The sequence below is a fragment of the Salvelinus alpinus genome, chromosome 14 (genome assembly GCF_045679555.1).
Source record: "Salvelinus alpinus chromosome 14, SLU_Salpinus.1, whole genome shotgun sequence".
NCBI classification, from domain to species: domain Eukaryota; kingdom Metazoa; phylum Chordata; class Actinopteri; order Salmoniformes; family Salmonidae; genus Salvelinus; species Salvelinus alpinus.
Genome location: NC_092099.1, coordinates 32,515,168 through 32,542,640, shown reverse-complemented (window position 1 = coordinate 32,542,640; position 27,473 = coordinate 32,515,168).

The following is a 27,473-nucleotide window of genomic DNA, read 5'->3' as shown; positions in this document are numbered from 1 at the left end:
GATAAGACAGGAGAAGTACTCCAGGTAACCAACTGACCCTAGCCCCCCGACACAAACTACTGCAGCATAAATACTGGAGGCTGAGACAGGAGCGGTCAGGAGACACTGTGGCCCCATCCGAAGAAACCCCCGGACAGGGCCAAATAGGAAGGATATAACCCCACCCACTTTGCCAAAGCACAGCCCCCGCACCACTAGAGGGAAATCCTCAACCACCAACTTACAATCCTGAGACAAGGCCGAGTATAGCCCACAAAGGTCTCCACCACAGCACAAACCAAGGGGGGGCGCCAACCCAGACAGGAAGATCACGTCAGTAACTCAACCCACTCAAGTGACGCACCCCTCCTAGGGACGGCATGAAAGAGCACCAGCAAGCCAGTGACTCAGCCCCTGTAACAGGGTTAGAGGCAGAGAATCCCAGTGGAGAGAGGGGAACCGGCCTGGCAGAGACAGCAAGGGCGGTTCGTTGCTCCAGAGCCTTTCCGTTCACCTTCACACTCCTGGGAATAAAGCCACCATTTCAGATTTTTAAAATGTTTTACAGGGAAGACACAATATGTAAATCTATTAGCTAACCACGTTAGCAAAGGACACGATATTTTTACTCCCAACCGCTTTTTCCTGCGTCAGTAGCTATCACTAATTCGACTAAATAAAAATATATATAGCCACTAACCAAGAAACAACTTCATAAGATGACAGTCTGATAACATATTTATGGTATAGCATAGTTTTTTTTGGGAAAAATGTGCATTTTTCAGGTATAAATCACAGTTCTACATTGCAGCTGCAATCTGAAATAGTGCTGACCCAGCCAGAACAATTACAGAGACCAACGTCATATAACGAATTACTCATCTTAAAACATTTCAGAAAAATACACAGCGTACAGATATTGAAAGCCCAACATCTGGTGAATCCAAACAATATTTCAGATTTATGAAATGTTTTATAACGAAAACAAAATGTAGCGCTAAATTAGCATAGCTATACCAGGCAGATTCGGCTAGTTCACATGCACAACAGATATGATATAACATCGTAAATTGGGTCTTACTATGGCTGATCTTTCATCAGAATGTTGATCAAAGTGTCCTTTGTCAAGATGAGTCGCTGGTTCCGTTCAGAATTGTTCCTTTCCCACTCCATTTAGCACAGGTACCGGTCGAGTGGCACGGATCTCTCAAACGTAAAAAAATTCAGACAACGGAACACCACAAAACTCCCGAAAAAATTCAAATAATCTGATTAAACTATATTGAAAAAACATACATTACGATGATCTGGTCACATGTATCAAACAAACTTCGAGACGGAGATAGTTTTCATCCATAATGGTCGCACAACAGAAGACAATCGCAGCTACAATTCGCACGATTTAGACAACCGGAAGTTGTCGGTCACGCCAAAGAATTAGCTCTCATTTCACGTCAGTCCCAGATAAACAAGATATTTTTCCTCTGACGTCCTCTTGACACCCAGAGGAAGGCCAATGAGGTGTGTTTCGGGTCATAGGGGGCACGACCATATATAGGCAGAGCGTTGAAGCTGGCATACACATCTTGCTTTTTTCTTCTTGGTCATGGAAAGTGCTGTCAAATGACTTCTGTATCACTCAGAGACAAAATTGAAACGGTTTTAGAAACTAGAGATTGTTTTCTTTCCAATGGTATTATTTATATGCATATAGTAAGAGCAATAATTGAATAAGAGGCAGTTTAATCTGTAGAGCAAATTATGCTAATGGGAAAATAGCACCCCCTGTATTCTCAAGAAGTTAATATCTAGTCTGGGAGGCAGAGGGTTGTTTTATATCCAGTCTGTGTGCCAGAGGATTGTTTTATATCCAGTCTGTGTTGCGGAGGATTGTTTTATATCCAGTCTGTGTGACAGAGGATTGTTTTATTTCCAGTCTGTGAAGCAGAGGGTTGTTTTATATCCAGTCTGTGTGACAGAGGATTGTTTTATATCCAGTCTGTGTGCCAGAGGATTGTTTTATATCCAGTCTGTGTTGCGGAGGATTGTTTTATATCCAGTCTGTGTGCCAGAGGATTGTTTTATTTCCAGTCTGTGAAGCAGAGGGTTGTTTTATATCCAGTCTGTGTGACAGAGGATTGTTTTATATCCAGTCTGTGTGCCAGAGGATTGTTTTATATCCAGTCTGTGTTGCGGAGGATTGTTCTATATCCAGTCTGTGTGACAGAGGATTGTTTTATATCCAGTCTGTGAAGCAGAGGGTTGTTTTATATCCAGTCTGTGTGCCAGAGGATTGTTTTATTTCCAGTCTGTGTGACAGAGGATTGTTTTATTTCCAGTCTGTGAAGCAGAGGGTTGTTTTATATCCAGTCTGTGAAGCAGAGGATTGTTTTATTTCCAGTCTGTGAAGCAGAGGGTTGTTTTATTTCTAGTCTGTGTGCCAGAGGATTGTTCTATATCCAGTCTGTGTGGCGGAGGATTGTTTTATATCCAGTCTGTAAGGCAGAGGATTGTTTTATTTCCAGTCTGTGAAGCAGAGGGTTGTTTTATATCCAGTCTGTGTGCCAGAGGATTGTTTTATATCCAGTCTGTGTTGCGGAGGATTGTTTTATATCCAGTCTGTGTGACAGAGGATTGTTTTATTTCCAGTCTGTGAAGCAGAGGGTTGTTTTATATCCAGTCTGTGTGACAGAGGATTGTTTTATATCCAGTCTGTGTGCCAGAGGATTGTTTTATATCCAGTCTGTGTTGCGGAGGATTGTTTTATATCCAGTCTGTGTGCCAGAGGATTGTTTTATTTCCAGTCTGTGAAGCAGAGGGTTGTTTTATATCCAGTCTGTGTGCCAGAGGATTGTTTTATATCCAGTCTGTGTTGCGGAGGATTGTTTTATATCCAGTCTGTGTGACAGAGGATTGTTTTATATCCAGTCTGTGAAGCAGAGGGTTGTTTTATATCCAGTCTGTGTGCCAGAGGATTGTTTTATTTCCAGTCTGTGTGCCAGAGGATTGTTTTATATCCAGTCTGTGTTGCGGAGGATTGTTTTATATCCAGTCTGTGTGACAGAGGATTGTTTTATTTCCAGTCTGTGAAGCAGAGGATTGTTTTATTTCCAGTCTGTGAAGCAGAGGGTTGTTTTATTTCTAGTCTGTGTGCCAGAGGATTGTTCTATATCCAGTCTGTGTGGCGGAGGATTGTTTTATATCCAGTCTGTAAGGCAGAGGATTGTTTTATTTCCAGTCTGTGAAGCAGAGGGTTGTTTTATATCCAGTCTGTGTGCCAGAGGATTGTTTTATATCCAGTCTGTGTTGCGGAGGATTGTTTTATATCCAGTCTGTGTGACAGAGGATTGTTTTATTTCCAGTCTGTGAAGCAGAGGGTTGTTTTATATCCAGTCTGTGTGACAGAGGATTGTTTTATATCCAGTTTGTGTGCCAGAGGATTGTTTTATATCCAGTTTGTGTTGCGGAGGATTGTTTTATATCCAGTCTGTGTGCCAGAGGATTGTTTTATTTCCAGTCTGTGAAGCAGAGGGTTGTTTTATATCCAGTCTGTGTGACAGAGGATTGTTTTATATCCAGTCTGTGTGCCAGAGGATTGTTTTATATCCAGTCTGTGTTGCGGAGGATTGTTTTATATCCAGTCTGTGTGACAGAGGATTGTTTTATATCCAGTCTGTGAAGCAGAGGGTTGTTTTATATCCAGTCTGTGTTGCGGAGGATTGTTTTATATCCAGTCTGTGTGACAGAGGATTGTTTTATTTCCAGTCTGTGAAGCAGAGGGTTGTTTTATATCCAGTCTGTGAAGCAGAGGATTGTTTTATTTCCAGTCTGTGAAGCAGAGGGTTGTTTTATTTCTAGTCTGTGTGCCAGAGGATTGTTTTATTTCCAGTCTGTGTGACAGAGGATTGTTTTATTTCCAGTCTGTGTGACAGAGGATTGTTTTATTTCCAGTCTGTGTGCCAGAGTATTGTTTTATTTCCAGTCTGTGTGACAGAGGATTGTTTTATTTCCAGTCTGTTTGACAGAGGATTGTTTTATTTCCAGTCTGTGTGCCAGAGTATTGTTTTATTTCCAGTCTGTGTGACAGAGGATTGTTTTATTTCCAGTCTGTGTGACAGAGGATTGTTTTATTTCCAGTCTGTGTGCCAGAGTATTGTTTTAATTCCAGTCTGTGTGACAGAGGATTGTTTTATTTCCAGTCTGTGTGCCAGAGTATTGTTTTATATCCAGTCTGTGTGACAGAGGATTGTTTTATTTCCAGTCTGTGTGCCAGAGGATTGTTTTATATCCAGTCTGTGTGCCAGAGGATTGTTTTATATCCAGTCTGTGTGGCAGAGGGTTGTTTTATTTCTAGTCTGTGTGCCAGAGGATTGTTTTATTTCCAGTCTGTGTGCCAGAGGATTGTTTTATTTCCAGTCTGTGTGCCAGAGGATTGTTTTATATCCAGTCTGTGTGCCAGAGGATTGTTTTATTTCCAGTCTGTGTGCCAGAGGATTGTTTTATATCCAGTCTGTGTGCCAGAGGATTGTTTTATATCCAGTCTGTGTGCCAGAGGATTGTTTTATTTCCAGTCTGTGAAGCTGAGGGTTGTTTTATATCCAGTCTGTGTGCCAGAGGATTGTTTTATTTCCAGTCTGTGTGCCAGAGGATTGTTTTATTTCCAGTCTGTGTGCCAGAGGTTTGTTTTATATCCAGTCTGTGAGGCAGAGGATTGTTTTATATCCAGTCTGTGAAGCAGAGGATTGTTTTATATCCAGTCTGTGTGGCAGAGGGTTGTTTTATTTCTAGTCTGTGTGCCAGAGGATTGTTTTATTTCCAGTCTGTGTGCCAGATGATTGTTTTATTTCCAGTCTGTGTGCCAGAGGATTGTTTTATGTCCAGTCTGTGTGCCAGAGGATTGTTTTATATCCAGTCTGTGAAGCAGAGGGTTGTTTTATATCCAGTCTGTGTGCCAGAGGATTGTTTTATTTCCAGTCTGTGTGCCAGAGGATTGTTTTATATCCAGTCTGTGTGCCAGAGGATTGTTTTATATCCAGTCTGTGTGGCGGAGGATTGTTTTATATCCAGTCTGTGTGACAGAGGATTGTTTAATATCCAGTCTGTGAGGCAGAGGATTGTTTTATATCCAGTCTGTGAAGCGGAGGATTGTTTTATATCCATTCTGTGTGACAGAGGATTGTTTTATATCCAGTCTGTGAGGCAGAGGATTGTTTTATATCCAGTCTGTGAAGCAGAGGGTTGTTTTATATCCAGTCTGTGTGCCAGAGGATTGTTTTATTTCCAGTCTGTGTGCCAGAGGATTGTTTTATATCCAGTCTGTGTGGCGGAGGATTGTTTTATATCCAGTCTGTAAGGCAGATGACTGTTTTATTTCCAGTCTGTGTGGCAGAGGATTGTTTTATATCCAGTCTGTAAGGCAGATGACTGTTTTATTTCCAGTCTGTGTGGCAGAGGGTTGTTTTATATCTAGTCTGGGAGGCAGAGGATTGTTTTATATCCAGTCTGTGTGCCAGAGGATTGTTTTATTTCCAGTCTGTGTGCCAGAGGATTGTTTTATTTCCAGTCTGTGTGACAGAGGATTGTTTTATATCCAGTCTGTGTGCCAGAGGATTGTTTTATATCCAGTCTGTGTTGCGGAGGATTGTTTTATATCCAGTCTGTGTGCCAGAGGATTGTTTTATATCCAGTCTGTGTTGCGGAGGATTGTTTTATTTCCAGTCTGTGTGACAGAGGATTGTTTTATATCCAGTCTGTGAGGCAGAGGATTGTTTTATATCCAGTCTGTGAAGCAGAGGATTGTTTTATATCCAGTCTGTGTGGCGGAGGATTGTTTTATATCTGGTCCGCGTGGCGGAGGATTGTTTTATATCCAGTCTGTGTGCCAGAGGATTGTTTTATTTCCAGTCTGTGAAGCTGAGGGTTGTTTTATATCCAGTCTGTGTGCCAGAGGATTGTTTTATTTCCAGTCTGTGTGCCAGAGGATTGTTTTATTTCCAGTCTGTGTGCCAGAGGTTTGTTTTATATCCAGTCTGTGAGGCAGAGGATTGTTTTATATCCAGTCTGTGAAGCAGAGGATTGTTTTATATCCAGTCTGTGTGGCAGAGGGTTGTTTTATTTATAGTCTGTGTGCCAGAGGATTGTTTTATTTCCAGTCTGTGTGCCAGATGATTGTTTTATTTCCAGTCTGTGTGCCAGAGGATTGTTTTATGTCCAGTCTGTGTGCCAGAGGATTGTTTTATATCCAGTCTGTGAAGCAGAGGGTTGTTTTATATCCAGTCTGTGTGCCAGAGGATTGTTTTATTTCCAGTCTGTGTGGCAGAGGGTTGTTTTATTTCTAGTCTGTGTGCCAGAGGATTGTTTTATTTCCAGTCTGTGTGCCAGAGGATTGTTTTATTTCCAGTCTGTGTGCCAGAGGATTGTTTTATATCCAGTCTGTGTGCCAGAGGATTGTTTTATTTCCAGAGTGTGTGCCAGAGGATTGTTTTATATCCAGTCTGTGTGCCAGAGGATTGTTTTATATCCAGTCTGTGTGCCAGAGGATTGTTTTATTTCCAGTCTGTGAAGCTGAGGGTTGTTTTATATCCAGTCTGTGTGCCAGAGGATTGTTTTATTTCCAGTCTGTGTGCCAGAGGATTGTTTTATTTCCAGTCTGTGTGCCAGAGGTTTGTTTTATATCCAGTCTGTGAGGCAGAGGATTGTTTTATATCCAGTCTGTGAAGCAGAGGATTGTTTTATATCCAGTCTGTGTGGCAGAGGGTTGTTTTATTTCTAGTCTGTGTGCCAGAGGATTGTTTTATTTCCAGTCTGTGTGCCAGATGATTGTTTTATTTCCAGTCTGTGTGCCAGAGGATTGTTTTATGTCCAGTCTGTGTGCCAGAGGATTGTTTTATATCCAGTCTGTGAAGCAGAGGGTTGTTTTATATCCAGTCTGTGTGCCAGAGGATTGTTTTATTTCCAGTCTGTGTGCCAGAGGATTGTTTTATATCCAGTCTGTGTGCCAGAGGATTGTTTTATATCCAGTCTGTGTGGCGGAGGATTGTTTTATATCCAGTCTGTGTGACAGAGGATTGTTTAATATCCAGTCTGTGAGGCAGAGGATTGTTTTATATCCAGTCTGTGAAGCGGAGGATTGTTTTATATCCATTCTGTGTGACAGAGGATTGTTTTATATCCAGTCTGTGAGGCAGAGGATTGTTTTATATCCAGTCTGTGAAGCAGAGGGTTGTTTTATATCCAGTCTGTGTGCCAGAGGATTGTTTTATTTCCAGTCTGTGTGCCAGAGGATTGTTTTATATCCAGTCTGTGTGGCGGAGGATTGTTTTATATCCAGTCTGTAAGGCAGATGACTGTTTTATTTCCAGTCTGTGTGGCAGAGGATTGTTTTATATCCAGTCTGTAAGGCAGATGACTGTTTTATTTCCAGTCTGTGTGGCAGAGGATTGTTTTATATCCAGTCTGTAAGGCAGATGACTGTTTTATATCCAGTCTGTGTGCCAGAGGATTGTTTTATTTCCAGTCTGTGTGCCAGAGGATTGTTTTATATCCAGTCTGTGTGACAGAGGATTGTTTTATATCCAGTCTGTGTGCCAGAGGATTGTTTTATATCCAGTCTGTGTTGCGGAGGATTGTTTTACATCCAGTCTGTGTGCCAGAGGATTGTTTTATATCCAGTCTGTGTTGCGGAGGATTGTTTTATTTCCAGTCTGTGTGACAGAGGATTGTTTTATATCCAGTCTGTGAGGCAGAGGATTGTTTTATATCCAGTCTGTGAAGCAGAGGATTGTTTTATATCCAGTCTGTGTGGCGGAGGATTGTTTTATATCTGGTCCGCGTGGCGGAGGATTGTTTTATATCCAGTCTGTGTGCCAGAGGATTGTTTTATTTCCAGTCTGTGAAGCTGAGGGTTGTTTTATATCCAGTCTGTGTGCCAGAGGATTGTTTTATTTCCAGTCTGTGTGCCAGAGGATTGTTTTATTTCCAGTCTGTGTGCCAGAGGTTTGTTTTATATCCAGTCTGTGAGGCAGAGGATTGTTTTATATCCAGTCTGTGAAGCAGAGGATTGTTTTATATCCAGTCTGTGTGGCAGAGGGTTGTTTTATTTCTAGTCTGTGTGCCAGAGGATTGTTTTATTTCCAGTCTGTGTGCCAGATGATTGTTTTATTTCCAGTCTGTGTGCCAGAGGATTGTTTTATGTCCAGTCTGTGTGCCAGAGGATTGTTTTATATCCAGTCTGTGAAGCAGAGGGTTGTTTTATATCCAGTCTGTGTGCCAGAGGATTGTTTTATTTCCAGTCTGTGTGCCAGAGGATTGTTTTATATCCAGTCTGTGTGCCAGAGGATTGTTTTATATCCAGTCTGTGTGGCGGAGGATTGTTTTATATCCAGTCTGTGTGACAGAGGATTGCTTAATATCCAGTCTGTGAGGCAGAGGATTGTTTTATATCCAGTCTGTGAAGCGGAGGATTGTTTTATATCCATTCTGTGTGACAGAGGATTGTTTTATATCCAGTCTGTGAGGCAGAGGATTGTTTTATATCCAGTCTGTGAAGCAGAGGGTTGTTTTATATCCAGTCTGAGTGCCAGAGGATTGTTTTATTTCCAGTCTGTGTGCCAGAGGATTGTTTTATATCCAGTCTGTGTGGCGGAGGATTGTTTTATATCCAGTCTGTAAGGCAGATGACTGTTTTATTTCCAGTCTGTGTGGCAGAGGATTGTTTTATATCCAGTCTGTAAGGCAGATGACTGTTTTATTTCCAGTCTGTGTGGCAGAGGGTTGTTTTATATCTAGTCTGGGAGGCAGAGGATTGTTTTATATCCAGTCTGTGTGCCAGAGGATTGTTTTATTTCCAGTCTGTGTGCCAGAGGATTGTTTTATTTCCAGTCTGTGTGACAGAGGATTGTTTTATATCCAGTTTGTGTGCCAGAGGATTGTTTTATATCCAGTCTGTGTTGCGGAGGATTGTTTTATTTCCAGTCTGTGTGGCAGAGGATTGTTTTATATCCAGTCTGTAAGGCAGATGACTGTTTTATTTCCAGTCTGTGTGGCAGAGGGTTGTTTTATATCTAGTCTGGGAGGCAGAGGATTGTTTTATATCCAGTCTGTGTGCCAGAGGATTGTTTTATTTCCAGTCTGTGTGCCAGAGGATTGTTTTATTTCCAGTCTGTGTGACAGAGGATTGTTTTATATCCAGTTTGTGTGCCAGAGGATTGTTTTATATCCAGTCTGTGTTGCGGAGGATTGTTTTATATCCAGTCTGTGTGCCAGAGGATTGTTTTATATCCAGTCTGTGTTGCGGAGGATTGTTTTATTTCCAGTCTGTGTGACAGAGGATTGTTTTATATCCAGTCTGTGAGGCAGAGGATTGTTTTATATCCAGTCTGTGAAGCAGAGGATTGTTTTATATCCAGTCTGTGTGGCGGAGGATTGTTTTATATCTGGTCCGCGTGGCGGAGGATTGTTTTATATCCAGTCTGTGTGACGGAGGATTGTTTTATTCCAGTCTGTGTGGCGGAAGAATGTTTTATATCCAGTCTGTTTGATAGGGGATTGCTTTATATCCAGTCTGTGAGGCAGAGGATTGTTTTAAATCAGACTGTGTGACAGAAAATTGTTTTTTATCCAGTCTGTGTGACAGAGAATTGTTTTATTTCCAGTCTGTGTGACGGATGATTGTTTTATATCCAGTCTGTGTGACAGAGGATTGTTTTATATCCAGTCTGTGAGGCAGAGGATTGTTCTATATCCAGTCTGTGTGAAAGAGGATTGTTTTTTATCCAGTCTGTGTGACAGAGGATTGTTTTATTTCCAGTGTGTGTGAGGGATGATTGTTTTATATCCAGTCTGTGTGACAGAAGATTGTTTTACATCCAGTCTGTGAGGAAAAGGATTGTTTTATATCCAGTCTGTGTGACAGAGGATTGTTTTACATCCAGTCTGTGAGGCAGAGGATTGTTTTATATCCAATCTGTGAGGCAGAGGATTGTTATATATCCAGTCTGTGTGACAGAGGATTGTTTTACATCCAGTCTATGAGGCAGAGGATTGTTTTATATCCAGTCTGTGAGGCAGAGGATTGTTTTATATCCAGTCTGTGAGGCAGAGTATTTTTAATTTCCAGTCTGTGTGACAGAGGATTGTTTTATATCCAGATTGTGTGACAGAGGATTGTTTAATATCCAGTCTGTGTGAGAGGATTGTTTTATATCCAGTCTGTGTGACAGAGGATTGTTTTATATCCAGTCTGTGTGACAGAGGATTGTTTTATATCCAGTCTGTGTGGCGGAGGATTGTTTTATATCCAGTCTGTGTGACGGAGGATTGTTTTATATCCAGTCTGATTGACAGAGGATTGTTTTATATCCAGTCTGTGTGCCAGAGGATTGTTTTATTTCCAGTCTGTGAGGCAGAGGATTGTTTTAAATCCAGTCTGTGTGACAGAGGATTGTTTTATATCCAGTCTGGGAGGAAGAGGAATTTCTTATATCCAGTCTGTAAGGTAGAGGAATGTTTTATTTCCAGTCTGTGTGGCAAAGGATTGTTTAATATCTAGTCTGGGAGGCAGAGGATTGTTTTATATCCAGTCTGTGTGACGGAGGATTGTTTTATATCCAGTCTGTGTGCCAGAGGATTGTTTTATTTCCAGTCTGTGTGCCAGAGGATTGTTTTATTTCCAGTCTGTGTGACAGAGGATTGTTTTATATCCAGTTTGTGTGCCAGAGGATTGTTTTATATCCAGTCTGTGTTGCGGAGGATTGTTTTATATCCAGTCTGTGTGCCAGAGGATTGTTTTATATCCAGTCTGTGTTGCGGAGGATTGTTTTATTTCCAGTCTGTGTGACAGAGGATTGTTTTATATCCAGTCTGTGAGGCAGAGGATTGTTTTATATCCAGTCTGTGAAGCAGAGGATTGTTTTATATCCAGTCTGTGTGGCGGAGGATTGTTTTATATCTGGTCCGCGTGGCGGAGGATTGTTTTATATCCAGTCTGTGTGACGGAGGATTGTTTTATTCCAGTCTGTGTGGCGGAAGAATGTTTTATATCCAGTCTGTTTGATAGGGGATTGCTTTATATCCAGTCTGTGAGGCAGAGGATTGTTTTAAATCAGACTGTGTGACAGAAAATTGTTTTTTATCCAGTCTGTGTGACAGAGAATTGTTTTATTTCCAGTCTGTGTGACGGATGATTGTTTTATATCCAGTCTGTGTGACAGAGGATTGTTTTATATCCAGTCTGTGAGGCAGAGGATTGTTCTATATCCAGTCTGTGTGAAAGAGGATTGTTTTTTATCCAGTCTGTGTGACAGAGGATTGTTTTATTTCCAGTCTGTGTGAGGGATGATTGTTTTATATCCAGTCTGTGTGACAGAAGATTGTTTTACATCCAGTCTGTGAGGAAAAGGATTGTTTTATATCCAGTCTGTGTGACAGAGGATTGTTTTACATCCAGTCTGTGAGGCAGAGGATTGTTTTATATCCAATCTGTGAGGCAGAGGATTGTTATATATCCAGTCTGTGTGACAGAGGATTGTTTTACATCCAGTCTATGAGGCAGAGGATTGTTTTATATCCAGTCTGTGAGGCAGAGGATTGTTTTATATCCAGTCTGTGAGGCAGAGTATTTTTAATTTCCAGTCTGTGTGACAGAGGATTGTTTTATATCCAGATTGTGTGACAGAGGATTGTTTAATATCCAGTCTGTGTGAGAGGATTGTTTTATATCCAGTCTGTGTGACAGAGGATTGTTTTATATCCAGTCTGTGTGACAGAGGATTGTTTTATATCCAGTCTGTGTGGCGGAGGATTGTTTTATATCCAGTCTGTGTGACGGAGGATTGTTTTATATCCAGTCTGATTGACAGAGGATTGTTTTATATCCAGTCTGTGTGCCAGAGGATTGTTTTATTTCCAGTCTGTGAGGCAGAGGATTGTTTTAAATCCAGTCTGTGTGACAGAGGATTGTTTTATATCCAGTCTGGGAGGAAGAGGAATTTCTTATATCCAGTCTGTAAGGTAGAGGAATGTTTTATTTCCAGTCTGTGTGGCAAAGGATTGTTTAATATCTAGTCTGGGAGGCAGAGGATTGTTTTATATCCAGTCTGTGTGACGGAGGATTGTTTTATATCCAGTCTGTGAGAAAGAGGATTGTTTTATATCCAGTCTGTGAGGCAGAGGATTGTTTTATATCCAGTCTGTGAAGCAGAGGTTTGTTTTATATTCAGTCTGTGAGGCAGAGGGTTGTTTTATTTCCAGTCTGTGAGGCAGAGGATTGTTTTATATCCAGTCTGTGTGCCAGAGGGTTGTTTTATTTCCAGTCTGTGAGGCAGAGGATTGTTTTATATCCAGTCTGTAAGGCAGATGACTGTTTTATTTCCAGTCTGTGTGGCAGAGGGTTGTTTTATTTCCAGTCTGTGTGCCAGAGGATTGTTTTATATCCAGTCTGTAAGGCAGATGACTGTTTTATTTCCAGTCTGTGTGGCAGAGGGTTGTTTTATATCTAGTCTGGGAGGCAGAGGATTGTTTTATATCCAGTCTGTGTGCCAGAGGATTGTTTTATTTCCAGTCTGTGTGCCAGAGGATTGTTTTATTTCCAGTCTGTGTGACAGAGGATTGTTTTATATCCAGTCTGTGTGCCAGAGGATTGTTTTATATCCAGTCTGTGTTGCGGAGGATTGTTTTATATCCAGTCTGTGTGCCAGAGGATTGTTTTATATCCAGTCTGTGTTGCGGAGGATTGTTTTATATCCAGTCTGTGTGACAGAGGATTGTTTTATATCCAGTCTGTGAGGCAGAGGATTGTTTTATATCCAGTCTGTGAAGCAGAGGATTGTTTTATATCCAGTCTGTGTGGCGGAGGATTGTTTTATATCCGGTCCGCGTGGCGGAGGATTGTTTTATATCCAGTCTGTGTGACGGAGGATTGTTTTATTCCAGTCTGTGTGGCGGAAGAATGTTTTATATCCAGTCTGTTTGATAGGGGATTGCTTTATATCCAGTCTGTGAGGCAGAGGATTGTTTTAAATCCAGACTGTGTGACAGAGGATTGTTTTTTATCCAGTCTGTGTGACAGAGGATTGTTTTATTTCCAGTCTGTGTGACGGATGATTGTTTTATATCCAGTCTGTGTGACAGAGGATTGTTTTATATCCAGTCTGTGAGGCAGAGGATTGTTCTATATCCAGTCTGTGTGAAAGAGGATTTTTTTTTATCCAGTCTGTGTGACAGAGGATTGTTTTACATCCAGTCTGTGAGGCAGAGGATTGTTTTATATCCAATCTGTGAGGCAGAGGATTGTTATATATCCAGTCTGTGTGACAGAGGATTGTTTTGAATCCAGTCTGTGAGGCAGAGGATTGTTTTATATCCAGTCTGTGAGGCAGAGGAATGTTTTATTTCCAGTCTGTGTGACAGAGGATTGTTTTAAATCCAGTCTGTGAGGCAGAGGATTGTTTTATATCCAGTCTGTGAGGCAGAGGATTGTTTTATATCCAGTCTGTGAGGCAGAGTATTTTTAATTTCCAGTCTGTGTGACAGAGGATTGTTTTATATCCAGATTGTGTCACAGAGGATTGTTTAATATCCAGTCTGTGTGAGAGGATTGTTTTATATCCAGTCTGTGTGACAGAGGATTGTTTTATATCCAGTCTGTGTGACAGAGGATTGTTTTATATCCAGTCTGTGTGGCGGAGGATTGTTTTATATCCAGTCTGTGTGACGGAGGATTGTTTTATATCCAGTCTGATTGACAGAGGATTGTTTTATATCCAGTCTGTGTGCCAGAGGATTGTTTTATATCCAGTCTGTGAGGCAGAGGATTGTTTTACATCCAGTCTGTGTGACAGAGGATTGTTTTATATCCAGTCTGGGAGGAAGAGGAATGTCTTATATCCAGTCTGTAAGGTAGAGGAATGTTTTATTTCCAGTCTGTGTGGCAAAGGATTGTTTAATATCTAGTCTGGGAGGCAGAGGATTGTTTTATATCCAGTCTGTGTGACGGAGGATTGTTTTATATCCAGTCTGTGAGAAAGAGGATTGTTTTATATCCAGTCTGTGAGGCAGAGGATTGTTCTATATCCAGTCTGTGTGAAAGAGGATTTTTTTTTATCCAGTCTGTGTGACAGAGGATTGTTTTACATCCAGTCTGTGAGGCAGAGGATTGTTTTATATCCAATCTGTGAGGCAGAGGATTGTTATATATCCAGTCTGTGTGACAGAGGATTGTTTTGAATCCAGTCTGTGAGGCAGAGGATTGTTTTATATCCAGTCTGTGAGGCAGAGGAATGTTTTATTTCCAGTCTGTGTGACAGAGGATTGTTTTAAATCCAGTCTGTGAGGCAGAGGATTGTTTTATATCCAGTCTGTGAGGCAGAGGATTGTTTTATATCCAGTCTGTGAGGCAGAGTATTTTTAATTTCCAGTCTGTGTGACAGAGGATTGTTTTATATCCAGATTGTGTCACAGAGGATTGTTTAATATCCAGTCTGTGTGAGAGGATTGTTTTATATCCAGTCTGTGTGACAGAGGATTGTTTTATATCCAGTCTGTGTGACAGAGGATTGTTTTATATCCAGTCTGTGTGGCGGAGGATTGTTTTATATCCAGTCTGTGTGACGGAGGATTGTTTTATATCCAGTCTGATTGACAGAGGATTGTTTTATATCCAGTCTGTGTGCCAGAGGATTGTTTTATATCCAGTCTGTGAGGCAGAGGATTGTTTTAAATCCAGTCTGTGTGACAGAGGATTGTTTTATATCCAGTCTGGGAGGAAGAGGAATGTCTTATATCCAGTCTGTAAGGTAGAGGAATGTTTTATTTCCAGTCTGTGTGGCAAAGGATTGTTTAATATCTAGTCTGGGAGGCAGAGGATTGTTTTATATCCAGTCTGTGTGACGGAGGATTGTTTTATATCCAGTCTGTGAGAAAGAGGATTGTTTTATATCCAGTCTGTGAGGCAGAGAATTGTTTTATATCCAGTCTGTGAAGCAGAGGTTTGTTTTATATCCAGTCTGTGAGGCAGAGGATTGTTTTATTTCCAGTCTGTGAGGCAGAGGATTGTTTTATATCCAGTCTGTGTGCCAGAGGGTTGTTTTATTTCCAGTCTGTGAGGCAGAGGATTGTTTTATATCCAGTCTGTGTGCCAGAGGGTTGTTTTATTTCCAGTCTGTGAGGCAGAGGATTGTTTTATATCCAGTCTGTGTGCCAGAGGGTTGTTTTTTATCCAGTCTGTGTGACAGAGGATTGTTTTAAATCCAGACTGTGTGACAGAGGATTGTTTTTTATCCAGTCTGTGTGACAGAGGATTGTTTTATTTCCAGTCTGTGTGACGGATGATTGTTTTATATCCAGTCTGTGTGACAGAGGATTGTTTTATATCCAGTCTGTGAGGCAGAGGATTGTTCTATATCCAGTCTGTGTGAAAGAGGATTTTTTTTATCCAGTCTGTGTGACAGAGGATTGTTTTACATCCAGTCTGTGAGGCAGAGGATTGTTTTATATCCAATCTGTGAGGCAGAGGATTGTTATATATCCAGTCTGTGTGACAGAGGATTGTTTTGAATCCAGTCTGTGAGGCAGAGGATTGTTTTATATCCAGTCTGTGAGGCAGATGAATGTTTTATTTCCAGTCTGTGTGACAGAGGATTGTTTTAAATCCAGTCTGTGAGGCAGAGGATTGTTTTATATCCAGTCTGTGAGGCAGAGGATTGTTTTATATCCAGTCTGTGAGGCAGAGTATTTTTAATTTCCAGTCTGTGTGACAGAGGATTGTTTTATATCCAGATTGTGTCACAGAGGATTGTTTAATATCCAGTCTGTGTGAGAGGATTGTTTTATATCCAGTCTGTGTGACAGAGGATTGTTTTATATCCAGTCTGTGTGACAGAGGATTGTTTTATATCCAGTCTGTGTGGCGGAGGATTGTTTTATATCCAGTCTGTGTGACGGAGGATTGTTTTATATCCAGTCTGATTGACAGAGGATTGTTTTATATCCAGTCTGTGTGCCAGAGGATTGTTTTATATCCAGTCTGTGAGGCAGAGGATTGTTTTAAATCCAGTCTGTGTGACAGAGGATTGTTTTATATCCAGTCTGGGAGGAAGAGGAATGTCTTATATCCAGTCTGTAAGGTAGAGGAATGTTTTATTTCCAGTCTGTGTGGCAAAGGATTGTTTAATATCTAGTCTGGGAGGCAGAGGATTGTTTTATATCCAGTCTGTGTGACGGAGGATTGTTTTATATCCAGTCTGTGAGAAAGAGGATTGTTTTATTTCCAGTCTGTGAGGCAGAGAATTGTTTTATATCCAGTCTGTGAAGCAGAGGTTTGTTTTATATCCAGTCTGTGAGGCAGAGGATTGTTTTATTTCCAGTCTGTGAGGCAGAGGATTGTTTTATATCCAGTCTGTGTGCCAGAGGGTTGTTTTATTTCCAGTCTGTGAGGCAGAGGATTGTTTTATATCCAGTCTGTGTGCCAGAGGGTTGTTTTATTTCCAGTCTGTGAGGCAGAGGATTGTTTTATATCCAGTCTGTGTGCCAAAGGGTTGTTTTATTTCCAGTCTTTGAGGCAGAGGATTGTTTTATTTCCAGTCTGTGAGGCAGAGGGTTGTTTTATATCCAGTCTGTGTGACAGAGGATTGTTTAATATCCAGTCTGTGAAGCAGAGGGTTGTTTTATATCCAGTCTGTGTGCCAGAGGATTGTTTTATTTCCAGTCTGTGTGCCAGAGGATTGTTTTATATCCAGTCTGTGTGCCAGAGGATTGTTTTATTTCCAGTCTGTGTGCCAGAGGATTGTTTTATTTCCAGTCTGTGTGCCAGAGGATTGTTTTATATCCAGTCTGTGTGCCAGAGGATTGTTTTATATCCAGTCTGTGTGCCAGAGGATTGTTTTATATCCAGTCTGTGTGCCAGAGGGTTGTTTTATATCCAGTCTGTGTGGCGAAAGATTGTTTTATATCCAGTCTGTAAGGCGGAGGATTGTTTTATATCCAGTCTGTGTGACAGAGGATTGTTTTATATCCAGTCTGTAAGGCGGAGGATTGTTTTATATCCAGTCTGTGTGCCAGAGGATTGTTTTATATCCAGTCTGTGAGGCAGAGGATTGTTTTAAATCCAGTCTGTGTGACAGAGGATTGTTTTATATCCAGTCTGGGAGGAAGAGGAATGTCTTATATCCAGTCTGTAAGGTAGAGGAATGTTTTATTTCCAGTCTGTGTGGCAAAGGATTGTTTAATATCTAGTCTGGGAGGCAGAGGATTGTTTTATATCCAGTCTGTGTGACGGAGGATTGTTTTACATCCAGTCTGTGAGACAGAGGATTGTTTTATATCCAGTCTGTGAGGCAGAGAATTGTTTTATATCCAGTCTGTGAAGCAGAGGTTTGTTTTATATCCAGTCTGTGAGGCAGAGGATTGTTTTATTTCCAGTCTGTGAGGCAGAGGATTGTTTTATATCCAGTCTGTGTGCCAGAGGGTTGTTTTATTTCCAGTCTGTGAGGCAGAGGATTGTTTTATATCCAGTCTGTGTGCCAGAGGGTTGTTTTATTTCCAGTCTGTGAGGCAGAGGATTGTTTTATATCCAGTCTGTGTGCCAGAGGGTTGTTTTATTTCCAGTCTGTGAGGCAGAGGATTGTTTTATTTCCAGTCTGTGAGGCAGAGGGTTGTTTTATATCCAGTCTGTGTGACAGAGGATTGTTTAATATCCAGTCTGTGAAGCAGAGGGTTGTTTTATATCCAGTCTGTGTGCCAGAGGATTGTTTTATTTCCAGTCTGTGTGCCAGAGGATTGTTTTATATCCAGTCTGTGTGCCAGAGGATTGTTTTATTTCCAGTCTGTGTGCCAGAGGATTGTTTTATTTCCAGTCTGTGTGCCAGAGGATTGTTTTATATCCAGTCTGTGTGCCAGAGGATTGTTTTATATCCAGTCTGTGTGCCAGAGGATTGTTTTATATCCAGTCTGTGTGCCAGAGGGTTGTTTTATATCCAGTCTGTGTGGCGAAAGATTGTTTTATATCCAGTCTGTGTGACAGAGGATTGTTTTATATCCAGTCTGTGAAGCAGAGGGTTGTTTTATATCCAGTCTGTGTGCCAGAGGATTGTTTTATTTCCAGTCTGTGTGCCAGAGGATTGTTTTATATCCAGTCTGTGTGCCAGAGGATTGTTTTATTTCCAGTCTGTGTGCCAGAGGATTGTTTTATTTCCAGTCTGTGTGCCAGAGGATTGTTTTATATCCAGTCTGTGTGCCAGAGGATTGTTTTATATCCAGTCTGTGTGCCAGAGGATTGTTTTATATCCAGTCTGTGAGGCAGAGGGTTGTTTTATATCCAGTCTGTGTGACAGAGGATTGTTTTATATCCAGTCTGTAAGGCAGAGGACTGTTTTATTTCCAGTCTGTGTGGCAAAGGATTGTTTAATATCTAGTCTGGGAGGCAGAGGGTTGTTTTATATCCAGTCTGTGTGCCAGAGGATTGTTTTATATCCAGTCTGTGTGGCGGAGGATTGTTTTATATCCAGTCTGTGTGCCAGAGGATTGTTTTATATCCAGTCTGTGTGCCAGAGGATTGTTCTATATCCAGTCTGTGTGGCGGAGGATTGTTTTATATCCAGTCTGTAAGGCAGAGGATTGTTTTATTTCCAGTCTGTGAAGCAGAGGGTTGTTTTATATCCAGTCTGTGTGCCAGAGGATTGTTTTATATCCAGTCTGTGTTGCGGAGGATTGTTTTATATCCAGTCTGTGTGACAGAGGATTGTTTTATTTCCAGTCTGTGTGACAGAGGATTGTTTTATATCCAGTCTGTGTGCCAGAGGATTGTTTTATATCCAGTCTGTGTTGCGGAGGATTGTTTTATATCCAGTCTGTGTGCCAGAGGATTGTTTTATTTCCAGTCTGTGAAGCAGAGGGTTGTTTTATATCCAGTCTGTGTGACAGAGGATTGTTTTATATCCAGTCTGTGTGCCAGAGGATTGTTTTATATCCAGTCTGTGTTGCGGAGGATTGTTTTATATCCAGTCTGTGTGACAGAGGATTGTTTTATATCCAGTCTGTGAAGCAGAGGGTTGTTTTATATCCAGTCTGTGTGCCAGAGGATTGTTTTATTTCCAGTCTGTGTGCCAGAGGATTGTTTTATATCCAGTCTGTGTGACAGAGGATTGTTTTAAATCCAGTCTGTGAGGCAGAGGATTGTTTTATATCCAGTCTGTGAGGCAGAGGATTGTTTTATATCCAGTCTGTGAGGCAGAGGATTGTTTTATATCCAGATTGTGTGACAGAGGATTGTTTAATATCCAGTCTGTGTGAGAGGATTGTTTTATATCCAGTCTGTGTGACAGAGGATTGTTTTATATCCAGTCTGTGTGACAGAGGATTGTTTTATATCCAGTCTGTGTGGCGGAGGATTGTTTTATATCCAGTCTGTGTGACGGAGGATTGTTTTATATCCAGTCTGATTGACAGAGGATTGTTTTATATCCAGTCTGTGTGCCAGAGGATTGTTTTATATCCAGTCTGTGAGGCAGAGGATTGTTTTAAATCCAGTCTGTGTGACAGAGGATTGTTTTATATCCAGTCTGGGAGGAAGAGGAATGTCTTATATCCAGTCTGTAAGGTAGAGGAATGTTTTATTTCCAGTCTGTGTGGCAAAGGATTGTTTAATATCTAGTCTGGGAGGCAGAGGATTGTTTTATATCCAGTCTGTGTGACGGAGGATTGTTTTATATCCAGTCTGTGAGAAAGAGGATTGTTTTATATCCAGTCTGTGAGGCAGAGAATTGTTTTATATCCAGTCTGTGAAGCAGAGGTTTGTTTTATATCCAGTCTGTGAGGCAGAGGATTGTTTTATTTCCAGTCTGTGAGGCAGAGGATTGTTTTATATCCAGTCTGTGTGACAGAGGATTGTTTAATATCCAGTCTGTGAAGCAGAGGGTTGTTTTATATCCAGTCTGTGTGCCAGAGGATTGTTTTATTTCCAGTCTGTGTGCCAGAGGATTGTTTTATATCCAGTCTGTGTGCCAGAGGATTGTTTTATTTCCAGTCTGTGTGCCAGAGGATTGTTTTATTTCCAGTCTGTGTGCCAGAGGATTGTTTTATATCCAGTCTGTGTGCCAGAGGATTGTTTTATATCCAGTCTGTGTGCCAGAGGATTGTTTTATATCCAGTCTGTGTGCCAGAGGGTTGTTTTATATCCAGTCTGTGTGGCGAAAGATTGTTTTATATCCAGTCTGTAAGGCGGAGGATTGTTTTATATCCAGTCTGTGTGACAGAGGATTGTTTTATATCCAGTCTGTAAGGCGGAGGACTGTTTTATATCCAGTCTGTGAAGCAGAGGGTTGTTTTATATCCAGTCTGTGTGACAGAGGATTGTTTTATATCCAGTCTGTAAGGCAGAGGACTGTTTTATTTCCAGTCTGTGTGGCAAAGGATTGTTTAATATCTAGTCTGGGAGGCAGAGGGTTGTTTTATATCCAGTCTGTGTGCCAGAGGATTGTTTTATATCCAGTCTGTGTGGCGGAGGATTGTTTTATATCCAGTCTGTGTGCCAGAGGATTGTTTTATATCCAGTCTGTGTGCCAGAGGATTGTTCTATATCCAGTCTGTGTGGCGGAGGATTGTTTTATATCCAGTCTGTAAGGCAGAGGATTGTTTTTTTTCCAGTCTGTGAAGCAGAGGGTTGTTTTATATCCAGTCTGTGTGCCAGAGGATTGTTTTATATCCAGTCTGTGTTGCAGAGGATTGTTTTATATCCAGTCTGTGTGACAGAGGATTGTTTTATTTCCAGTCTGTGAAGCAGAGGGTTGTTTTATATCCAGTCTGTGTGACAGAGGATTGTTTTATATCCAGTCTGTGTGCCAGAGGATTGTTTTATATCCAGTCTGTGTTGCGGAGGATTGTTTTATATCCAGTCTGTGTGCCAGAGGATTGTTTTATTTCCAGTCTGTGAAGCAGAGGGTTGTTTTATATCCAGTCTGTGTGACAGAGGATTGTTTTATATCCAGTCTGTGTGCCAGAGGATTGTTTTATATCCAGTCTGTGTTGCGGAGGATTGTTTTATATCCAGTCTGTGTGACAGAGGATTGTTTTATATCCAGTCTGTGAAGCAGAGGGTTGTTTTATATCCAGTCTGTGTGCCAGAGGATTGTTTTATTTCCAGTCTGTGTGCCAGAGGATTGTTTTATATCCAGTCTGTGTTGCGGAGGATTGTTTTATATCCAGTCTGTGTGACAGAGGATTGTTTTATTTCCAGTCTGTGAAGCAGAGGGTTGTTTTATATCCAGTCTGTGAAGCAGAGGATTGTTTTATTTCCAGTGTGTGAAGCAGAGGGTTGTTTTATTTCTAGTCTGTGTGCCAGAGGATTGTTCTATATCCAGTCTGTGTGGCGGAGGATTGTTTTATATCCAGTCTGTAAGGCAGAGGATTGTTTTATTTCCAGTCTGTGAAGCAGAGGGTTGTTTTATATCCAGTCTGTGTGCCAGAGGATTGTTTTATATCCAGTCTGTGTTGCGGAGGATTGTTTTATATCCAGTCTGTGTGACAGAGGATTGTTTTATTTCCAGTCTGTGAAGCAGAGGGTTGTTTTATATCCAGTCTGTGTGACAGAGGATTGTTTTATATCCAGTCTGTGTGCCAGAGGATTGTTTTATATCCAGTCTGTGTTGCGGAGGATTGTTTTATATCCAGTCTGTGTGCCAGAGGATTGTTTTATTTCCAGTCTGTGAAGCAGAGGGTTGTTTTATATCCAGTCTGTGTGACAGAGGATTGTTTTATATCCAGTCTGTGTGCCAGAGGATTGTTTTATATCCAGTCTGTGTTGCGGAGGATTGTTTTATATCCAGTCTGTGTGACAGAGGATTGTTTTATATCCAGTCTGTGAAGCAGAGGGTTGTTTTATATCCAGTCTGTGTGCCAGAGGATTGTTTTATTTCCAGTCTGTGTGCCAGAGGATTGTTTTATATCCAGTCTGTGTTGCGGAGGATTGTTTTATATCCAGTCTGTGTAACAGAGGATTGTTTTATTTCCAGTCTGTGAAGCAGAGGGTTGTTTTATATCCAGTCTGTGAAGCAGAGGATTGTTTTATTTCCAGTCTGTGAAGCAGAGGGTTGTTTTATTTCTAGTCTGTGTGCCAGAGGATTGTTTTATTTCCAGTCTGTGTGACAGAGGATTGTTTTATTTCCAGTCTGTGTGACAGAGGATTGTTTTATTTCCAGTCTGTGTGCCAGAGTATTGTTTTATTTCCAGTCTGTGTGACAGAGGATTGTTTTATTTCCAGTCTGTGTGACAGAGGATTGTTTTATTTCCAGTCTGTGTGCCAGAGTATTGTTTTATTTCCAGTCTGTGTGACAGAGGATTGTTTTATTTCCAGTCTGTGTGCCAGAGGATTGTTTAATATCCAGTCTGTGTGCCAGAGTATTGTTTTAATTCCAGTCTGTGTGACAGAGGATTGTTTTATTTCCAGTCTGTGTGCCAGAGTATTGTTTTATATCCAGTCTGTGTGACAGAGGATTGTTTTATTTCCAGTCTGTGTGCCAGAGGATTGTTTTATATCCAGTCTGTGTGCCAGAGGATTGTTTTATATCCAGTCTGTGTGGCAGAGGGTTGTTTTATTTCTAGTCTGTGTGCCAGAGGATTGTTTTATTTCCAGTCTGTGTGCCAGAGGATTGTTTTATTTCCAGTCTGTGTGCCAGAGTATTGTTTTATATCCAGTCTGTGTGCCAGAGGATTGTTTTATTTCCAGTCTGTGTGCCAGAGGATTGTTTTATATCCAGTCTGTGTGCCAGAGGATTTTTTATATCCAGTCTGTGTGCCAGAGGATTGTTTTATTTCCAGTCTGTGAAGCTGAGGGTTGTTTTATATCCAGTCTGTGTGCCAGAGGATTGTTTTATTTCCAGTCTGTGTGCCAGAGGATTGTTTTATTTCCAGTCTGTGTGCCAGAGGTTTGTTTTATATCCAATCTGTGAGGCAGAGGATTGTTTTATATCCAGTCTGTGAAGCAGAGGATTGTTTTATATCCAGTCTGTGTGGCAGAGGGTTGTTTTATTTCTAGTCTGTGTGCCAGAGGATTGTTTTATATCCAGTCTGTGTTGCGGAGGATTGTTTTATATCCAGTCTGTGTGACAGAGGATTGTTTTATATCCAGTCTGTGAAGCAGAGGGTTGTTTTATATCCAGTCTGTGTGCCAGAGGATTGTTTTATTTCCAGTCTGTGAAGCAGAGGATTGTTTTATATCCAGTCTGTGAAGCAGAGGGTTGTTTTATATCCAGTCTGTGAAGCAGAGGATTGTTTTATTTCCAGTCTGTGAAGCAGAGGGTTGTTTTATTTCTAGTCTGTGTGCCAGAGGATTGTTTTATTTCCAGTCTGTGTGACAGAGGATTGTTTTATTTCCAGTCTGTGTGACAGAGGATTGTTTTATTTCCAGTCTGTGTGCCAGAGTATTGTTTTATTTCCAGTCTGTGTGACAGAGGATTGTTTTATTTCCAGTCTGTGTGACAGAGGATTGTTTTATTTCCAGTCTGTGTGCCAGAGTATTGTTTTATTTCCAGTCTGTGTGACAGAGGATTGTTTTATTTCCAGTCTGTGTGCCAGAGGATTGTTTAATATCCAGTCTGTGTGCCAGAGTATTGTTTTAATTCCAGTCTGTGTGACAGAGGATTGTTTTATTTCCAGTCTGTGTGCCAGAGTATTGTTTTATATCCAGTCTGTGTGACAGAGGATTGTTTTATTTCCAGTCTGTGTGCCAGAGGATTGTTTTATATCCAGTCTGTGTGCCAGAGGATTGTTTTATATCCAGTCTGTGTGGCAGAGGGTTGTTTTATTTCTAGTCTGTGTGCCAGAGGATTGTTTTATTTCCAGTCTGTGTGCCAGAGGATTGTTTTATTTCCAGTCTGTGTGCCAGAGTATTGTTTTATATCCAGTCTGTGTGCCAGAGGATTGTTTTATTTCCAGTCTGTGTGCCAGAGGATTGTTTTATATCCAGTCTGTGTGCCAGAGGATTTTTTATATCCAGTCTGTGTGCCAGAGGATTGTTTTATTTCCAGTCTGTGAAGCTGAGGGTTGTTTTATATCCAGTCTGTGTGCCAGAGGATTGTTTTATTTCCAGTCTGTGTGCCAGAGGATTGTTTTATTTCCAGTCTGTGTGCCAGAGGTTTGTTTTATATCCAATCTGTGAGGCAGAGGATTGTTTTATATCCAGTCTGTGAAGCAGAGGATTGTTTTATATCCAGTCTGTGTGGCAGAGGGTTGTTTTATTTCTAGTCTGTGTGCCAGAGGATTGTTTTATATCCAGTCTGTGTTGCGGAGGATTGTTTTATATCCAGTCTGTGTGACAGAGGATTGTTTTATATCCAGTCTGTGAAGCAGAGGGTTGTTTTATATCCAGTCTGTGTGACAGAGGATTGTTTTATATCCAGTCTGTGTGCCAGAGGATTGTTTTATATCCAGTCTGTGTTGCGGAGGATTGTTTTATATCCAGTCTGTGTGCCAGAGGATTGTTTTATTTCCAGTCTGTTAAGCAGAGGGTTGTTTTATATCCAGTCTGTGTGACAGAGGATTGTTTTATTTCCAGTCTGTGTGCCAGAGGATTGTTTTATATCCAGTCTGTGTGCCAGAGGATTGTTTTATATCCAGTCTGTGTGGCAGAGGGTTGTTTTATTTCTAGTCTGTGTGCCAGAGGATTGTTTTATTTCCAGTCTGTGTGCCAGAGGATTGTTTTATTTCCAGTCTGTGTGCCAGAGTATTGTTTTATATCCAGTCTGTGTGCCAGAGGATTGTTTTATTTCCAGTCTGTGTGCCAGAGGATTGTTTTATATCCAGTCTGTGTGCCAGAGGATTTTTTATATCCAGTCTGTGTGCCAGAGGATTGTTTTATTTCCAGTCTGTGAAGCTGAGGGTTGTTTTATATCCAGTCTGTGTGCCAGAGGATTGTTTTATTTCCAGTCTGTGTGCCAGAGGATTGTTTTATTTCCAGTCTGTGTGCCAGAGGTTTGTTTTATATCCAATCTGTGAGGCAGAGGATTGTTTTATATCCAGTCTGTGAAGCAGAGGATTGTTTTATATCCAGTCTGTGTGGCAGAGGGTTGTTTTATTTCTAGTCTGTGTGCCAGAGGATTGTTTTATATCCAGTCTGTGTTGCGGAGGATTGTTTTATATCCAGTCTGTGTGACAGAGGATTGTTTTATATCCAGTCTGTGAAGCAGAGGGTTGTTTTATATCCAGTCTGTGTGCCAGAGGATTGTTTTATTTCCAGTCTGTGAAGCAGAGGATTGTTTTATATCCAGTCTGTGAAGCAGAGGGTTGTTTTATATCCAGTCTGTGAAGCAGAGGATTGTTTTATTTCCAGTCTGTGAAGCAGAGGGTTGTTTTATTTCTAGTCTGTGTGCCAGAGGATTGTTTTATTTCCAGTCTGTGTGACAGAGGATTGTTTTATTTCCAGTCTGTGTGACAGAGGATTGTTTTATTTCCAGTCTGTGTGCCAGAGTATTGTTTTATTTCCAGTCTGTGTGACAGAGGATTGTTTTATTTCCAGTCTGTGTGACAGAGGATTGTTTTATTTCCAGTCTGTGTGCCAGAGTATTGTTTTATTTCCAGTCTGTGTGACAGAGGATTGTTTTATTTCCAGTCTGTGTGCCAGAGGATTGTTTAATATCCAGTCTGTGTGCCAGAGTATTGTTTTAATTCCAGTCTGTGTGACAGAGGATTGTTTTATTTCCAGTCTGTGTGCCAGAGTATTGTTTTATATCCAGTCTGTGTGACAGAGGATTGTTTTATTTCCAGTCTGTGTGCCAGAGGATTGTTTTATATCCAGTCTGTGTGCCAGAGGATTGTTTTATATCCAGTCTGTGTGGCAGAGGGTTGTTTTATTTCTAGTCTGTGTGCCAGAGGATTGTTTTATTTCCAGTCTGTGTGCCAGAGGATTGTTTTATTTCCAGTCTGTGTGCCAGAGTATTGTTTTATATCCAGTCTGTGTGCCAGAGGATTGTTTTATTTCCAGTCTGTGTGCCAGAGGATTGTTTTATATCCAGTCTGTGTGCCAGAGGATTTTTTATATCCAGTCTGTGTGCCAGAGGATTGTTTTATTTCCAGTCTGTGAAGCTGAGGGTTGTTTTATATCCAGTCTGTGTGCCAGAGGATTGTTTTATTTCCAGTCTGTGTGCCAGAGGATTGTTTTATTTCCAGTCTGTGTGCCAGAGGTTTGTTTTATATCCAATCTGTGAGGCAGAGGATTGTTTTATATCCAGTCTGTGAAGCAGAGGATTGTTTTATATCCAGTCTGTGTGGCAGAGGGTTGTTTTATTTCTAGTCTGTGTGCCAGAGGATTGTTTTATATCCAGTCTGTGTTGCGGAGGATTGTTTTATATCCAGTCTGTGTGACAGAGGATTGTTTTATATCCAGTCTGTGAAGCAGAGGGTTGTTTTATATCCAGTCTGTGTGCCAGAGGATTGTTTTATTTCCAGTCTGTGTGCCAGAGGATTGTTTTATATCCAGTCTGTGTTGCGGAGGATTGTTTTATATCCAGTCTGTGTGACAGAGGATTGTTTTATTTCCAGTCTGTGAAGCAGAGGGTTGTTTTATATCCAGTCTGTGAAGCAGAGGATTGTTTTATTTCCAGTCTGTGAAGCAGAGGGTTGTTTTATTTCTAGTCTGTGTGCCAGAGGATTGTTTTATTTCCAGTCTGTGTGACAGAGGATTGTTTTATTTCCAGTCTGTGTGACAGAGGATTGTTTTATTTCCAGTCTGTGTGCCAGAGTATTGTTTTATTTCCAGTCTGTGTGACAGAGGATTGTTTTATTTCCAGTCTGTGTGACAGAGGATTGTTTTATTTCCAGTCTGTGTGCCAGAGTATTGTTTTATTTCCAGTCTGTGTGACAGAGGATTGTTTTATTTCCAGTCTGTGTGACAGAGGATTGTTTTATATCCAGTCTGTGTGCCAGAGTATTGTTTTAATTCCAGTCTGTGTGACAGAGGATTGTTTTATTTCCAGTCTGTGTGCCAGAGTATTGTTTTATATCCAGTCTGTGTGACAGAGGATTGTTTTATTTCCAGTCTGTGTGCCAGAGGATTGTTTTATATACAGTCTGTGTGCCAGAGGATTGTTTTATATCCAGTCTGTGTGGCAGAGGGTTGTTTTATTTCTAGTCTGTGTGCCAGAGGATTGTTTTATTTCCAGTCTGTGTGCCAGAGGATTGTTTTATTTCCAGTCTGTGTGCCAGAGTATTGTTTTATATCCAGTCTGTGTGCCAGAGGATTGTTTTATTTCCAGTCTGTGTGCCAGAGGATTGTTTTATATCCAGTCTGTGTGCCAGAGGATTGTTTTATTTCCAGTCTGTGAAGCTGAGGGTTGTTTTATATCCAGTCTGTGTGCCAGAGGATTGTTTTATTTCCAGTCTGTGTGCCAGAGGATTGTTTTATTTCCAGTCTGTGTGCCAGAGGATTGTTTTATATCCAGTCTGTGTGCCAGAGGATTGTTTTATATCCAGTCTGTGAGGCAGAGGATTGTTTTATATCCAGTCTGTGAAGC